Source organism: Megascapheus bottae, chromosome 22, assembly GCF_031878675.1.
Source record: "Megascapheus bottae isolate mThoBot1 chromosome 22, mThoBot2.hap1, whole genome shotgun sequence".
NCBI classification, from domain to species: domain Eukaryota; kingdom Metazoa; phylum Chordata; class Mammalia; order Rodentia; family Geomyidae; genus Megascapheus; species Megascapheus bottae.
Window position 1 is genome coordinate 16,384,273 of NC_143530.1, and position 17,005 is coordinate 16,401,277.

A 17,005-nucleotide genomic window follows, 5' to 3' on the forward strand; every position below is an offset into this window, starting at 1 on the left:
GGCCAAAGGGGATTTAGTAAATCTTTCTCACCCTTAGGATAGGAATGTGTCCTAAGGTCTCACACTTTTAATTTATTGAAAGTCTGTTCCTTTCCTAATAAACATTCCTGTCACATTTACTACATTTCTGTGTGTTGCCTGAATTATTACACTGGATAGGACTAACAAAGCTCTTCCAGCCCCAGTGGGCCTGCCCCTCCCAAAGCCAACAGTATTGTAAGATGCACTGAAAAAGATGCCTTTGCTGGGCCTGTGAATTAACTCAAAGCAAGATAAGAGCTCAGCACTTAGACTCCTCATTCTGCATCTGTACCCTTCAGTCAGAGCCATTCTTTCCTGCAATTGCTACAAGATCCACTTGGGTTCCAGTAAAGGCAGAATTTGCCGCCAATACTTAGGATCTAAAATCCTGATTTCAGTATGAGCTTTCCCATCCTTGCCATAAGTGATTAACTTTGTAATGCCTGAAGAAACAGTAACCTGACCTCTGAGGTAATTGCTGTACAGAATGATATTGATTCTTTTCAGAGTCCACCTTCAGTACCTCTGCTTCTATGCCATTGGCTAAACTCAAGCCCCAGTAAGACCCTAAAAGTGGGGTGCAAAGTGTGACTCATAAGATAGTGTGCACAGCAATATTCCATCATCAAGTACAAGTGATAGAGATATCCAGTCAGGAAAGAGCATGGAATGCATGAAGACAGAAGTAAGTGAGGACAAGCAGGGTGGACATAGAAAAATCAAAGTAAAGCCGGCTGAAATTGTTTTAAGTGGACTGGGGACAAGGGAGACTGACAGAGGGGATAAAGTTGATTAAGTACATTGAATGCATATATATGTATATCTATATATATATATATACTGAAACCCCCTTGGACAAGTAATACATGCTAATCAAATTTTTTCAAAAAACATAATAACTGGTCCAAACACCCTGGTTTACAGGTGATTCTTCCTAAGATGCTGGCACTACCTGAAAAGGGATGACATTGTATCCCCTCCCAGGGACATTGTGAATGACAACGGGGAAGGGAACTCATGCTAGGCAGAACTTTGGCCTGCTACACTGGCTAAAAGGCTCATAGATAAATTTCCTTGAATGAATAGTTTATTTTTTAATATGAAGAGATTTATTTGTCTTTCTTTGGTGCTCACCTAAAGGTAATGTCAGTAAAGGAAGATTTTAATAGTCAGGTGGATCAAATGATCCCGTGTGTGGATACCACTGGACCAGCCACTTTGCTCATGAACAATGTGCCATGGTGGCACAACTCAAATCTGAATCACAGTACTAGTTCCCTTGGTTCTCCAGCTTGTACACAACCTATCATGGGATTTGGGGGCCTGTGGTAATTTCTTGAGCCAAGCTCTATTATATGTCTCAATATGGTCTATTGGCTCTGTTTTTCTAATGCAGATAGTGTCCATTATTACATGCGAGGAAAGCCATGGACAGAGCGATGAAGAATATTCATATCTGAGGAACAAGGGATGAAAAAGAGCTCAGGAGACAAGGAGGGTCCTGTAAAACCTTATCAATCCAGGAGAGACAGACTGAAAGCAGACCCACCTACAGTCCTGAAATAATTCAGACACAACTGCAGGATGGACGCCACTCTCCTCCACACAGCAGTGCGTACGTATTTGCTGCTTCTGTGTGGTTTCACTGCTGGGAGAAAATCAGCATTTCGTGTTTCCTAGTCAGGTTTGGATAAAAGAGGCAATGAGGCTGGACTCCCAGTGTGGTTAGGTTTGATGTGCAGGGCTGACAGTGAGAGCCCGCGGGCGTCCGTGCCGGGGCGTGGGAGCTGTTTCTGAGGAAACCGTGGTGGCCTCCTCTGCGGTGATCGCCATACGAAAGAATCCTGAATCCGGGGCAACAGCTGGGAAGAGTAAGTACAGGAAAGACCGTTGTCCCCCTTCCCTGGAGAGCTAAAGAATCAAGAGCAGAAGAGTGGGGGGAGGGTCGGTTTCTTTGAAGCCTTACAACCCGACTCTGAGACGTTCGGATTGGAAGAGAAAGCGATCTGCCTTATTGATGCATCTATTTATTTATGTATTTATGTATTCATTGCCGTGTTTGAAACGGGCCGGGTGTCCCACATCATTGGAATCTTAGCGTTCTCATCCTGGAAAATAAAATCATTTCAGCTTGTCTCCTTTAAGAAGGGAAAAAGGCGACTGGATGACGGGAAGGGAAGAAAACATGCTCCAGGTGAGGCTCGAACTCACAACCTCGGCATCACCCGCACATATACTGCTGTATAAGTACCGCGCGCTAACCGATTGCGCCACTGGAGCATGCTTTCCCTCGGTCGGCCATGCGCCCTCTACAGAGTCACGAGCGCGCGTCGCGCCAGAGCGCGGGTCGGGAGCGCGCAGGCTTGCGCGCGCCCTCGGCTATGCAATGGCTTTTCTAACCAGTAAAAATATGCTTGGAGTAGAGGAAAAACTAGCTGAATCCACCCGATCGCGCTGCGAGCGCTGCAAACACGCAGACGCTCCTGGTCACACACCTGCGGAGCGCTCACTTTCTTATTCAAGAATCTCTTGGCTGAGCATCAAACCTTGTCCCAGACCTTCCCTGAGTCCGCTTGAAAGGCCCACTCCAAGTCTCTGAGACAGCTGGCCTACCTCCGTGACACGTGCCTATCTCTTCCCAGGCTTCTAATTGTAAGGGCCAAATGTGTTCGCTTGCTTTGTTTTTTTTTTGTTTGCTTGTTTGCGTTAATCTGGAAAGTGTCGTTTTCAAAAATATACGTATAGATATTTGCAGTTTTATATTCATGTGTGTATGTCTATATGTTTATATTAATATATTATATGCAAATATATCATATAAAGTATTGCTAAAGAGGAAATAGCCTGCCTCTGAGGAAGGTTAAATGAAGGACATCAAGGCATGAGAACCAAAAGCCAAGAACTAAGAATTACGGCTGTATCAATGGATATTTTGAAATACCTCTTTCTCCTTATTAGGCTGTAGCAGCTAAGCATACACGCTCTTCACCATTCACTAACCTTTTTTTTTGCGTGAAGCTCTGGATAAATGTAGCCTGAGTGAAGATCTCATGAATAACATCTGCCAAAACTAATCCTTGGTCTACTTCTCTTCTTTCCTTCCATTTTTCTTCCTTCCTTCCTTCCTTCCTTCCTTCCTTCCTTCCTTTTCAATCTGAGACTGAGACTCAAACTCAGCAACTGATTGGCTAGCACTCTACCAACTGTCTCAGATCTTTGGTCTAAAAGGAAATCTTGCTAAAGAAAAAGATGTGTCTCCCCACAATGGATGTTTGGACTTGGTGATATTTCCCCTGTGCATTAATGGTTTTTGTATCCTGTTTAATTGTTTAATCAGGTTATTGTCACTTCATTCCATATATATATATTTACCAGAAGAATGATTGTGAGGGCTCCAATATGTCACACCAGGCTACTCACCCCAATATGCCAAGTAAGAGACAATTTGTGGTGAGCAGCAGAGAAAGGAGATTTATTAGTGGATATAGGCATGCTGTTGGAAGAGGAAAATAGGCATTTCAACCCTTCTTTGGGGCGGAGACATAAGCTCTAGTGGTTCTTGTTTGTTTGTTTTGGCAGTACTGGAGTGTGAATTCTGGGCCCTGGATTTGCTAAGCAGGTGCTCTACCAATTAAGCTTTCGGTTTGAATAGGAGAACAGGGGCAGAGGGTGAAAGACACATGAATAGTGTGGTCCAATGGACAGATCCAGAGGTGATTGCTGAGGGAGTATTCAACTAGGATCGAAGTTTCCAGTCAATGAGACCAGAGGCTAGTGATATTCTTTTGAAAAGGAGTCATTTTATCCTATAATTGCAGCTGAGTCAGTTACTGGGTGTGAATCATTCAGGGAACTGATGGCCAAGCTCTTCTTTCAGAGGTAGACAAAGGGGCAAAAGGCCTCCCGCAGGTTCTGTAGCAGAGAAGATGGAAAGAGTGGGATCACAGCTCCACAGAATCCAGGGGGACTGAAGAAGAAAGAATAGCACAGAAAAGGCATCAGTGAACATACTCGGAAGTTTGACTTTATGCCATAATAATAAATATCCTTCCAGAATCTGCATATTAGTGGTTAGGTGTATGTCAAGAAACTGGTATTCTCTGCATTTGAAGAGGAATGGCTTTTGGGTCTTTAAAAAGTTTAGAGTATTGATATTTGCAATGCTTCACTTAAAAGGTTCAGTATTCCAGTAATGCCATCTCTATCCATAGATGAAAAATGATCTGTTCTGAGTAAAAGGCTTCTAAGCAGAGGGTAGTGGTTCTGTAAAGTCTGTTTCTAGGATTGTTTCCTATGAAGTGGGAGAAAGAAGGGAGAGAGGGAGGGGGAGAGGAATAAAATGGAGAGGAAAAGGAGGAAAGGGGGAGAAGACAGCAAAAGAAGACAGCAAAAGAGAAAGGATAGAGAAAGAAAAGCAAGCAGGAAGAAATGAGAGAGGGAGATGAAGGAAGGAAGAAAGAGACAGAGAGGAAGAAAAAGAAAAGAAACAAACCAAGGGAAAGGGTACTTTACGTGGTTCACAACATTATTGCTTTCACTCAGGAGACAGAGGCGATAGAATTTTGAGTTCAAGGCCACCCTGGGTCTGGTGATACCCTGCCTAAGAAATGAGACAGAAAGGCTTTGCATTGTTATTATTATCAATCTGGAAGAGCGAAGGCTCATTGACAAAGAAGGGTCCGCCGCAGACATAAACAAGGAGAGCAACCTGAGCCCATTTTCTGACCAAACATCTGAAGACATTAACAAATAGAGACTATAGGATGAAGAATGGGAAAGAGGGTCATTTAAACGAACAAAACAGCTGCTAATTTAATGAGACATGTATTAGTGAAAACCAATAGGATTCCAGACAAACAGTACTATCCGTGTAGCAGAGTGGCGCAGCGGAAGCGTGCTGGGCCCATAACCCAGAGGTCGATGGATGGAAACCATCCTCTGCTAGCGCTTTTCCCGTCCTGGTTATCACAAGGATAGTGAGAAGAATGTGGCCTATCACTGAGTTAAATTAAATAGTCCCTTCTTTAAAAATCAGACTTTAAGCATGTGTTTTATACTCTTAGCACCTTTAACGCATGGAGAAACAAAAACTATCTTATGTGTTTTCTATATTGCTACTTGGGGCAGCAACATTATTTTAATTGCTTGATTCTCTTGAAGTCGTTCCAACTGAGGTCACCAACTGAGGCCGTTGGTGAAATGGGTGCTTCTTGATCTCAATGTGATTTGGTAAACTGGGTAAAGGGACCAACCTTCTTCCTCTAATTTGCATGTGACCTCTACGTCTACATTCATTCAAGGTGGAAAATTCACTACCAATGGCTGTCACCCTATTCTGGACCTGACTTTCTCCGTCATTTTTAGCAATAAATAATGCATAGTGACTGTGGAAAGAGGAGAACGTACGGAGAATATTGTAAAGCTCGGTTGCGGTGATGAGGCCTGCTGCTGTGAAAACAGCTGGTGTTGAAAACAGCAACAGAAAAGCCACTTCAACAGTTTCCAAAATCTTGTTTTAAAGGTATTGTTTACTGATTAATTACTTTAGAGTATGAAGGAAACGCTAGGTCGCGAGGCCTGGATAGCTCAGTCGGTAGAGCATCAGACTTTTAATCTGAGGGTCCAGGGTTCAAGTCCCTGTTCAGGCGTCAGTACATTCTTTTTTTCCTCATGGTTTGACTTCTGTGATTGTTTTATTTGTTTTGTTTTGTTTTACACTAGTCAATTTAGGGAAGTTCTTTTTGTTACAACTTCAGGAGAACTCTATTGTGCTTTTGTACTACTCAATTTAGCAGTTATTTAATTTTTTTTGCAGCTACTTTTTTTTTTTTGTCATGGGGCTTGAACTCTGGGCTTGGGCGTTGTCCCTGAGCTCTTCAGCTCAAGGCTATAGGGCCCTATCTCTTGAGCCTGAGCCTCAGCCCCACTTCCCATTTTCTCGAGGTTAAGGAGAGATAATAGTCAATAGATATTTATTAAATGCATATTATAAGCAAAGGAGTACATATTATAAGCAAAGGACTGTGGGAGTTCAAGTTTACAAAATCCTAATAGAATGTCCAAAATAGATTTAATCCTGTAATCACTTTAACTCATATATATATGTATATCTAATAAACGTGTATAACATAAATAACATATATAAACTGCATGTTATAAATACATATATATCTTAGGTTTGTATACATATATATTTTATAGGTTATGTGCATATGCATTAAATATATACAATACATAAATATATCTAATATATATGTTATATACAAATATGGATACAAAAATATAAAATATACATATAGCCGCTAATGTATATTTTATCACATATGTTTTATCATAAACATGTCTAATTGTTTTTTTGTCTCCTCCTCCTCTTCCTCCTCTTCTTCCTCTTCTTCTACCTTCTTCTTCTTCTTCTTCTTCCTCTTCTTCTACCTTCTTCTTCTTCTTCTTCTTCTTCTTCTTCTTCTTCTTCTTCTTCTTCTTCATCTGTACGGGGGATTTAAACATTACAAAACATTACAGATGCTAGGCAAGTGCTTTGCCACTGAATTACATGCCCGCCCATATGTTCCATCTTTGTTAATGTCTATTTATTTATTTATTTATTGTACAAAGGGTTACAATTCCCGTTAAGTCAGACATTGTCTCTCCTTGCCTCACTTTCCCCTTGACTCCTCCTCCCAGTCCTGCCCACAACTTGCGTACTTCATTTTTTACGTAGTGTTTATTGAACATCATGACTGCATTAGCTCACATTCTCTATTTTTCCGTTTATATGTTTTATGCATATGTGAAACAATATTTTAAAAGTCAATAATATGCAAAGGTATACTTGAAGAAGGGTCCTACCCTTGCATTTTCCTTCCCTCAAACTTTTCTAATTCATTCCCATCTACCACTTATAAATAATCAGTCTCACCAGTTTCAGCTTTACCCATCCTGCATCGCTGTTTAAATAGACCCGCAGGTATAGATAGGTACAAAATGATAAACAGATGATTGCTATAAAAAAATGTATGCTGATTTACAAAGACCTGTCTACTCTTGATGTCATTCTGAAAGCAACTGAAGCCCACCAAAGAATTTTAAACAGGAATGGTGGGCTCAGAATTCTGGTGTGGAAAATTTATTGGGACAATATAGTTTCCTTGACAGAGGTTCTTTATGGGCTTCTATCTATCATTAGAAACTGCAAAAGCATTCCCTATGGTGCCAAAGTCAACAACAACATAGGTCCATTTAAATAGCAGAAGTCAGGTAGAATTTCACTGAGGAAATTCCATTCCTAGAAATGAGACCACTTCTACTCCAAATGAGTACTTAGTTCATACCAATGATGTAGAGTTTAAGATGTTTTAATTTAGATTTTAAAGTCACATCTGAACCTCAAATGCCATAGAAAGTCCCAGGGGAAGGTGAACCTTGAGGTGAGAAGACAGAGAGAGGGCATTTTAAGTTGAGAAAGCTTTTCAGGTTGAATTCATTCTTAGTACTAGGAATACGCATTTGCTATTAAGAAACGTGGGGAATTTTTATAGGTTGTTTCCTGGGGGGAAGTCTCCTCAAAGAAAAACAATAGTTGTGTAGTTAATGTTGTGAGTTCCCTTTCAGTTAGGCTTTCCAATAGGTTCTGTGTCATGCTCTTTAGTTCAGTGGTGGGAATCCCTGTCTGTCATATGGGAGAAAGGCTGGATTCCCTCACCACGAGGCTGGAACCATGCAGTGTTAGCCTTTGAACCAACAATAGCAATTTTCCTAGAGTTCTTCTGAGTTTGTTTCTACATTTGCTGTTTTGTTTTTAAGAAAGATTCCGAGACTTGGCTCATTAGGTACCTAATAAAATGGCCATTTAACAGTGGAAATCTGCTGATGCCTCCTTTCTGGTCAAAGAGGGTTCACCAAATTTCAAACAGTGTCTATGTGCCACCAAACTGACCTGTGTAATCGAGAAACTCTCATTTGTCATCTGTTGTGGTTTGAGGTACAATAGGTGAGTTTGCCGTAGCATGTCCCAAGGACTCTATGGCATTGCTGAAAGCTGATGGAGGTTGGGCCTGAAAATCATAATATTAGTTCCAGAATGGTATCTGCTCCATTGATGGGAGAGAAAAATATAGAGTTATACAAATAATTTGAGACTAAGTCTCAGGGAATCTCAGCTGTTATTATTTATTGAGAGAAGATTATATAAAGATAGAAAAGGTTTTAATTTCAATAATAATGATGACTCAATTCTGGTCAAAGTACCAGAAATTTTTTAAAAAAAAGACTCAGCGCCTGAACAGGGACTTGAACCCTGGACCCTCAGATTAAAAGTCTGATGCTCTACCGACTGAGCTATCCAGGCCCTTAGGTCCCTTCGCTCTTCATTGTATAAATTATTTCATTCCAAAAACGACTTCATGAATGGGAAGAACCAGAGGAATCTATGGCTACAAGGATAGTAAGAATCTTCCAAAAAATGTGCTCAGCTGTCTTATTCCAGGCAATTGCTCTACTAGAGACACAACTCCACTTCTAGCTTTCCTGGTTAATTGAAGAATCTTGATCTTCAGATCTTAGCCTCATGAATAGCCAGGATACAGGTGTGAGCCATTGTACCCAGCTGGTTTCCTATTTCTAATTTCATTTTAGCTTGCGGTGGTGTCGTCACATAAGGGACAAATTGCAATTCAGTGTCACTACAATGTCCCTTGTATATGTATAGCCAAATCTATGACTTGTAAAATATGATACTAAGAAGCTTGCCCTTGGACAATGCTGTTGGTCCACTTTCCCATAACGAGCTTTTTTTTTGTACCATTCATTGCCAAACCACCTCTCTAGACCAAACCAGTAGCCTCTCTACTTGGATAATGACAATGTCCTAACTGTAGGGTGTGAATTGAATCTTGCTTCCGTCTGACTCAGGTCCTTATTTCTTTCACTTCTCTATATGCTGTTAAAATATTTCAGCACTTCAGACAGATTAAAAAAGTTAAAGAGAAATAAACCACCACCAAGCCATTTCTCTTTTGAGGAAACTGATTCATAGTTGCTGTCTATTTCCATAGGACCGGAAATAGGGTCGATACAAGTTAGTGAATACATTTCACTTTGGAGAGGCAATGAAAAGAATGACAGTGAGTGTTGGGATGGAGAGTGAGAAAGGGAGCGACAGAGAAAGGGAAAAGGAACGGGAGAGAAATATTATTGGATTCCTGGGTAATGATGATCAATAACTGTTTAGCTCATATCTTTATTTTCATATATCACATTCCTTCACGTTGCATTCTCTTTCCTTAGGGTAGAGGGAAGAAATGAACGGGAGAAAGACAAGAGATTAAAAAAAAAAAGTAGCTGAATAAAAGTGATGGAAGTAAAATCAGGTAATAGTGAGAAGCACAGGGAAGATTGCACATGACTCTCGCCAAAATTTCGTTTCAGGAGAGAATAAGCAGGAGAGCTAGGCCAAGAGACTCTGCAGCCAGTACTAAAATCCACAGGCATCCTCTCCGATCACCCCCAAGAGCTGATGGAAGGAGGGCAGTGCAGAGAGCCTGTAAGGCCGCCGGGCTCTTCCGCTCTGAGACGCGTTAACGAAGTCCCACAGCAAGCACTTGCAGCTTCCATCAAAAATCTGCTTAGCTCCGCTTCTGTTACGTAAATCTCTTCAGAACTTTATTTCAGTCTCTGTGTTCCTGGTAAGAAAGTGCTAGCTTTGGTCGTTGAGGATAGTAGAACATTATACCACACCATTGGGTCACTCAGGTGTCAGGATGGCCGAGTGGTCTAAGGCGCCAGACTCAAGCTCTGACTTCCCGGGTTCGGGACTTCTGGTCTCCGTATGGAGGCGTGGGTTCGAATCCCACTTCTGACACAATTACTTTTCGCTGTGGTTTGTCACAAATGTTTGACAACCCATAGTATTCCCTTGTGTGGTCAATTCTGTTTGCTTTTTCTGTCCTTCGTCATTTCATAGGGAATTGAGATCTCATAGCACTATTTTCACTGGTAAAGTTGCATTAAATTGACCTTATATATGATTGGGAAACTTAGTACTAGGTCTTTTCATTATCCCACCCCAACCCCCCGGAATGATCAGGCATACTGGAAAGTTTTCTTACATATATGAAAGTACAGCTGGGCCCTGGTGGTTCAAACCTGTATTATTACCTACACAGGAGGCTGAAGTCTCAGGATAGTGGTTCAGAGCCAGACTGGATCTCCAATTAACCACTTGAAAATGAGAGCAAAAAAGCTCAGGGACAGCACCCAGACCCCGAGTTCAAGTCCCATCACCCACAAAAACAAATAAATAGGGGTGTCTGTGTCCTGGGGCTTGAACTCAGGGACTGAGTGTGGTCCTTGAGCATTTTTACTAAGGTTCTCACTCTGAGCACTTGGGCCACAGCTTTCACTTCTATTTTGGTAGTTAATTGCTTCCTGGGCTGGCTTTGAACCTCAATCCTCAAATCCAGCCTCCTGGATAAGCCATTGGCACCTGGCCATACAATGACATTTTTTTATTTTTTTATTTATTTTATATTATTTTTTTAAATTTTTTATTGTAATTAGTAAAAGGGTTACATGATATTTGCCAGATAGAAGGTGCATTAATTCACATACATTGATACCCTTTCACATGTCTTGGTACAATGACATTTTAAATACTAAGTCAATCCAAACTTTTGTAGTTGCCCTGTGGTGTTAATTGCTTAAAAGTGCCTGAGAAATATATATTATGTATAATTTAGCAAAAAATTGGGAAGGCAGTTGAGAATAACATCAGTAGTCTCTATCAATCTTCATGACTGAAATTTGCCTATGGAATTAGCTTTAAATACTCTTGATGTAACATTGGCTTGAACATGACATTTTGGCCAACCACCACACATTTTCAACTATTTTGAGTTTTGAGAATCTAGATATTGGATTTTATTTTTTGAAAAATTATGTTTGTAAGAGCTGATGTTTAAAATGTAATTTTCAAAAATGTATCTAAAGGAAAATGTAGTAGACATGGCTGAGAGATTGAAAGAAAGAAAACAAGGAAGGTAAGGAGGGAGGGAAAAAGGGAGGAAGGAAAGGAGGAAGGAAGGAAAGGAGGGAAGGAGAGAGGGAAGGAGGGAGGGTGGAAGCTTTGTTTTATTGCGGAATGTACTTTGTACTTCACTCAAAAAGATAATACAGAGGTTGGCCCATTCCCTCTCTATAGAAGTAACAATCAAGGTGGAGGAAGCCATTGAAAAGGATATCTTGGAGGTCTTTGTGAGGATACCCCAGACATTTCATGCCAGGTAATCTAGACTTGAGATGTGAAGTATTTATAATACAATGGTACAGTTCATATTATGGAATATTACATGATTTATATGAAGAATATGACTGTTAATGTGATAAATCATTGGGGTATGATGATACTCAAAAGATGGGTGAAGACATCAAGGTTGTGTGTGTATATATGCATATATTGTATGTATGTGTAATAGGTAGCCTTAGAAATGTATTCTTTATTAAAATGTATTGGATATATTATATATTAAAAGCATGTTGATTTATATGATTATATAATATTCTGGGAAGATGTTCAGAATGTTTAAAACAAAGCACCAGTGAAGGGATATAAGAAAATAATGTTTTGGAATCAAAGGAGACTTTGGTTGTTTTTTTTTTTGTTGTTGTTGTTTGGCTCTTAGCTCTATTTGTTCAAAGGAAGGTAGAGTGAAAGTCTGATCATTGTTTTGAAGCAAAATCAATTCCAGTCATCCTTTCCATGACATTTTATTTAAAAACAGATTACATTTTAATGAAGTTCTTAGAACTGAAATCTTTGAGCTACTAATGAGCAGTTATTGGAGCTGAGGATGAGTGGAAAAGAGGGGACCGGGGTTTTGAGTTTATGGATTTTTTTCCCCTCCATGCTGATATTGCAGGCCTTGTACAGTTTAATCTGCCTGTCAGCAATCTACAAATAAAGGCAGACAAAACAGTAAATTGTTCCACTTCAGAAAAACACATAAGCAAATTTATTTTAACATCCAACTTTCCATATAACCTATCTATTTGGTTTCTTTCATTCATTCAGCAACTGTAGATGTAAACTTGTTTATGGAGAAACAGTTTAGACTTTAACAGCAGAAAATTGAAATAATTCCAAAGGAAAAGTAGGAACACTGGATTCTCTGTCAAGTAAAGTAAATGCCCATCCAACAAATAAGAAACCAGAAAAAATTGACACTGGAATAAAAGAAAAAAAAAATGAATGTACGACTCTGGTGGGACTCGAACCCACAACCTTTGAATCTCTTAATTCATACTAGAAGTCCAATGCGCTATCCATTGCGCCACAGAGCCTGACAATGGGAATGCTACCTTCTTTAGATAATTTAATATTTATTTGGTATTTATTTAATCTTTGTTGTTCCCCTCATCGTGAAAATACAAGAAACACAGAAGCAGGTAAGATGCAAGGGACACGCAATCCCAGACATCAGTAAGTTTTTGAGTCTTCCAATGAGTCTTTCATTCATTTTTATGAACACTTTGACCAACGACCAAAACCAGTGGGGCTCCAATTCCAAGCTCTGAACCTTTACTTTTGCTAAATGGATTGTGAGAGTCTTTTAATATATGGCAGAGCTGCACAAGTCCATTCTTTTCCAGCCAGTAGTTTCACCTCCTACAGTAGAGGTCCTTTCTGTTAATATGTTTCCTTTTCAGTCAGATGGGTTCCATGTATTATTTTGTCTATCAGAGCAAACAAGCGTTGACCTGGTGATGCAAACACAATGTTACCATTCCTCTTGAAGAAGAGGTCTGAGATTTTAAAATGATTCCATGTAGTCTTTTTCTTTCCTTTTCAAAAATACTTGTTATACCATCCTGTATATGTTTTCATATATGTATATCTGAGAGAAAATGTTTTGTTCATGTCTCTGAATCTGACCTACTTTTCTTTACGTAAATTTCTTTTCCTTTCATTTTCCTGCCACTATTTCAGTTTTTTCCCCTACTAGTGGTAAGAAAAGGAGGGGAGCTAATAGAAAAAGTGATCTCTATTATATAGCATAGAGTATAAGGCATACACAAACAGGAAGGCTGTTTCTTCAATCTGTGTGATATCACCTCACTATTGGAGAGAAGACAAATAAGAGTAGTAGTCGTGGCCGAGTGGTTAAGGCGATGGACTAGAAATCCATTGGGGTTTCCCCGCGCAGGTTCGAATCCTGCCGACTACGTTTGTTTTAATTCTTTCCTTCTCCATAAAGTAGTACAGTGCTGAAAACTTTCACCTAAGTTTCACGCCAAGTTTCATCTAAGAGCATTCTGACTCATCTTCCAAAGCTACAGAATAATGCATCCCATAACCACCCAGGAAACAAAGACTCAAAACTGGTTCAACTAGAACTTGAGTTTTGTCAGTACATGCTTTTGCCTTCTAATGCTGAGGTTAATGAACTTTTTTATAAAGAGGATGTTTCCCCAAACATCTTCATGAAAAATATTCAGTGATTTTAATAGTTATTAGTCATGAGTGAGTTAATAGTTATAAGTAGGTACTGTGACATAAAAAAGAAACCTATATTCAAGGGATTCTTCATCTGGTGAAGAGATTATTCTGTAGTCTTATGAATTTCCTGGAGTCAACATACTGCAGCTTGTTTTTATGAAGGCAGAAGACCTGATAACTAAATATCTATGTGGAGAAAAATAATGTCATGGGTGAAATTGAGCAAGGTTGCACAAAAAGAGATTTGCAAAATCAATTTCTGGGTAAAAAGAGATGTATATATTTCCAGTTCACTGAGATTCTAAGCAATCAATCATATAATGCACATAAGACATTCATTGCATTTCTAGTTTATCTACGGATAAGTTACTTGATTTTGTTAGATCTTTGTTATTGTTCAGGGCTCAAACACAAGCTTACATCTTTCATCCCCAACCCATCATTTAGTTTATCTTAATGAAGAAAGTACAAGACGAGATTCTGAGTTCATGTGTGAATTGAGGAGGTATACTTTATAGGTTAGTGTAGCTAGCTGGTAAAGAAGTAAAATTTTCACGGTTTTCTTAAAAAATATATATCGGGGATAAATATAGATTACATTTTTTTATTCGGAAACTTTGAATAGCATGCCTATATTTCACAGACAGTTATGGGAAGCGCCATTCTACATGAGGTTCCATGGTGTAATGGTTAGCACTCTGGACTCTGAATCCAGCGATCCGAGTTCAAATCTCGGTGGGACCTTTCATTTCTTTTAAAAATTTATGTATTTTCCCTGGATGAAAATGTTTTACAGTAGACATACTTGCATTTTGTATCTAATTATCTCCTGTGAGTTGTTCCAAATCCTCAGAATACTGTATCTCCATAATGGGAGAATGAATTTCACTCTGTGGTTTTAGGTAAAGGAAAGAAAAGAAGCAACAGAAGTAAATAAAGAAACAAGATCACAAAACCCTGTAACATCTGCTGAGACTAGAAGAAAAAAAAAAAAAGAAAGTCTCTAGGACAAAAGAGGTGGCTGCATGGTAGCAGGATTGTTAGCACTTGTGAGAGTATTGATTGGATCCCAGCACCATGAAAAAAAGAAAAGAACAAAGCAGCACCAACAAAGAATATAAAACAAATTCAAAATACCTTATTTTCTGTACACATTACAAAGATAGTTTGAAATTGTTCAGTATTTCAAGTACAGAAATCAAATGAGTTTTAATGGTGTGGGAAAATGCAATTAATAGTATCTCTTCTATCCATGACTTTTATCTAACTGTAAGATTTCTGGCTCCACCTTACAAAGACCATTGAAAACAGCGTATATGTATATATAAATACAGAGAAGAGACTCACAGACACAGAGACTAAATGTGCTTAGATCAGATAAACCCTAAGTAAAATAGACATATATGAGCCAATCTATTTTAGAAAGAGCTACAGGTCTAATACCTTTGAAAGTAAAAGTCTCAGGAAAATCTATAATATTTTTGCAATATTCAACTGGTCACTGAAATTATTAGCATTGCCATTTTGTTTTGTGTTATCCAAAAATTACCAAATATCTCTCAGTATGAACTAAAATTCTTTTTTTCTTTTTTTTTGCCAGTCCTGGGCCTTGAACTCAGGGCCTGGGCACTGTTCTTGGGCTTTCTCAAGGCTATAGCTCTACCACTTGAGCCATTGCACCATTTTGGGCTTTTTTCTATGTATGTGATAACAAGGAATTGAACTCGGATCCTGGTGCCTGCTAGGCAGGCACTCTACCACTAAACTAAAGTAAAATTCTTCATAATTATAATTTTACCTACACTCTAGTCCAACCTTATAACTAAGATCAATGAATGCACATAGAATATCCTGTTTTCTAATAGCTTCTCAATTGAGTGCAAAGTTCTCCTTCGTTTGGTCCTCCTGCAATCATTCAAGCAAGCCAAGGTCATAGATAATTCATCCCTTCCCTTCTTTTTTTCCTTCCCCTCTTCACTCCCTTCCCTTCTTTCCCCTGCCTTCCTTCTCTCCCTCTCATTTTGAAACAGGGTCTGGTTACTTAGAGCAGGCTCTCCAAATGGAGAGCTTATCTCTCAGCTTCCTGAGTGCAGAGATTATAGCCTGATTCTGAAGATCATTTCTAACACTCTGTGTAAAGCAGTTCATTATTGTGTGTTCTACTTTGCTATACAAATAACAAGCACAATTGTTCTGTAGCAATCTGAGAGTCCAGTAGGAAGACATTGACCCTGTCCACATAACTTTCAACAGTTACAATTTCGTTTTCAAGAGAATTCCACTCTGTTATAATACATTTTATATTATGGAAAGAAAGGAAGCATTGGATGTGGAATTCATTGTTGCAGACTACAGGGGTGAGTCACTGCCACACAGCTGTTTTTATTTTACAACTGCAGATCTAGTCCTTTACAATAGTACAGCGCAGTTGCTAGTTTTCAAAATAATCTGTAGAGCAAAGATTTCCCTTCTAATACATTCAGCATAACTGAAGTCATTACTGCTCCCTCATACAAGTCTTGAAGCTTTTTTTACTCAAGGCTATTGCTCTACCTCTTGAGCCACAGCTCCATTTCCCACTTTTTTTGGTGGCTAATTGGGGACTCATTGAATGGAGTCTCATGGACTTTCCTGCTTAAGCTTGCTTCAGACCACAATCCTCGGATCTCAATCTTCTGAACTGCTAGGAATACAGGTGTGAAGCACCTGTACCTGGCTGACAGAACTGTATTTATTTTCAGTGAGTTCTGCTCATGCTTACTGACTCCAGCACATTTATCTATTATTAACACAACTATTTTGAACCCCATGACTATCCTGTATCTGTTAGAGAAGGGAGGGCTAGAATTTTACATTATTAGAATGACCTCCTGATGACAAGTGAACCTTTGCCATACCAGTCAGTTATTTGCTAGTGTCAAAGGAAGACTTTAAAAATTGCTGCTGGGAAATCAGTTAGCATCCGTTAAAACCGTAGTCGGCAGGATTCGAACCTGCGCGGGGAAACCCCAATGGATTTCAAGTCCATCGCCTTAACCACTCGGCCACGACTACCTGCTGCCTGGGAGTTTCTGGGGAATGAGGTAAACTGAAGAATGGATGGGTGGAGTGTTTGGCAACAGGTTTGGTAATAAAGAACTTCACAGTTCCATTTAACTATGAACTCATCTCTCTTTCTCATTAATGAAAGAGTTCCCTCCAAGTAAATTTAGTACATAATGCTGAATTGAACAAAAGACTTTGAGACAAGCAACTCAAACCCTCTTGGGCACTTAACTTCTTAACCCACTGACATTAGCAGATATGAATGCTTTCTTCTGGTTCTCCAGGGTCTGCAGAAAAGAACCCCCCTCCCTTTTTCTTTTCTTTTTTTTAAACATAGATTATGACTTTATTTGAAATAGGGTCACTACAGACATAATCTAGTTAAGATGCCACTGTAATGAGTAAAGTGGGTCCCTAAACTGATGCAACTAGAATTCTTTTTTAAAA

General features: G+C 39.3%; 8 non-coding genes across 8 annotated transcripts; 4 read left to right on the plus strand and 4 right to left on the minus strand.

Moving 5' to 3' along the window:
• Window positions 1-2,207: 2,207 nt before the first annotated feature.
• On the minus strand, window positions 2,208-2,301 carry Trnai-uau (transfer RNA isoleucine (anticodon UAU)). Its single transcript has 2 exons — window positions 2,264-2,301; window positions 2,208-2,243 (listed from the first exon to the last, which is right to left on the minus strand). It is a non-coding gene; the product is annotated as a tRNA-Ile (tRNA).
• Window positions 2,302-5,596: 3,295 nt separating this feature from the next.
• Trnak-uuu (transfer RNA lysine (anticodon UUU)) lies at window positions 5,597-5,669 on the plus strand. Its single transcript has one exon. It is a non-coding gene; the product is annotated as a tRNA-Lys (tRNA).
• Window positions 5,670-8,295: 2,626 nt separating this feature from the next.
• On the minus strand, window positions 8,296-8,368 carry Trnak-uuu (transfer RNA lysine (anticodon UUU)). The gene has a single exon. It is a non-coding gene; the product is annotated as a tRNA-Lys (tRNA).
• Window positions 8,369-9,773: 1,405 nt separating this feature from the next.
• Window positions 9,774-9,880, plus strand: Trnal-caa (transfer RNA leucine (anticodon CAA)). Its single transcript has 2 exons — window positions 9,774-9,811; window positions 9,835-9,880. It is a non-coding gene; the product is annotated as a tRNA-Leu (tRNA).
• A 2,390-nt stretch (window positions 9,881-12,270) lies between these two features.
• Window positions 12,271-12,357, minus strand: Trnar-ucu (transfer RNA arginine (anticodon UCU)). The gene is given in 2 exon segments: window positions 12,271-12,306; window positions 12,321-12,357. It is a non-coding gene; the product is annotated as a tRNA-Arg (tRNA).
• Window positions 12,358-13,159: 802 nt separating this feature from the next.
• Trnas-aga (transfer RNA serine (anticodon AGA)) lies at window positions 13,160-13,241 on the plus strand. Its single transcript has one exon. It is a non-coding gene; the product is annotated as a tRNA-Ser (tRNA).
• A 944-nt stretch (window positions 13,242-14,185) lies between these two features.
• Trnaq-cug (transfer RNA glutamine (anticodon CUG)) lies at window positions 14,186-14,257 on the plus strand. The gene has a single exon. It is a non-coding gene; the product is annotated as a tRNA-Gln (tRNA).
• Window positions 14,258-16,485: 2,228 nt separating this feature from the next.
• Window positions 16,486-16,567, minus strand: Trnas-uga (transfer RNA serine (anticodon UGA)). The gene has a single exon. It is a non-coding gene; the product is annotated as a tRNA-Ser (tRNA).
• Between the last annotated feature and the right edge of the window lie 438 nt (window positions 16,568-17,005).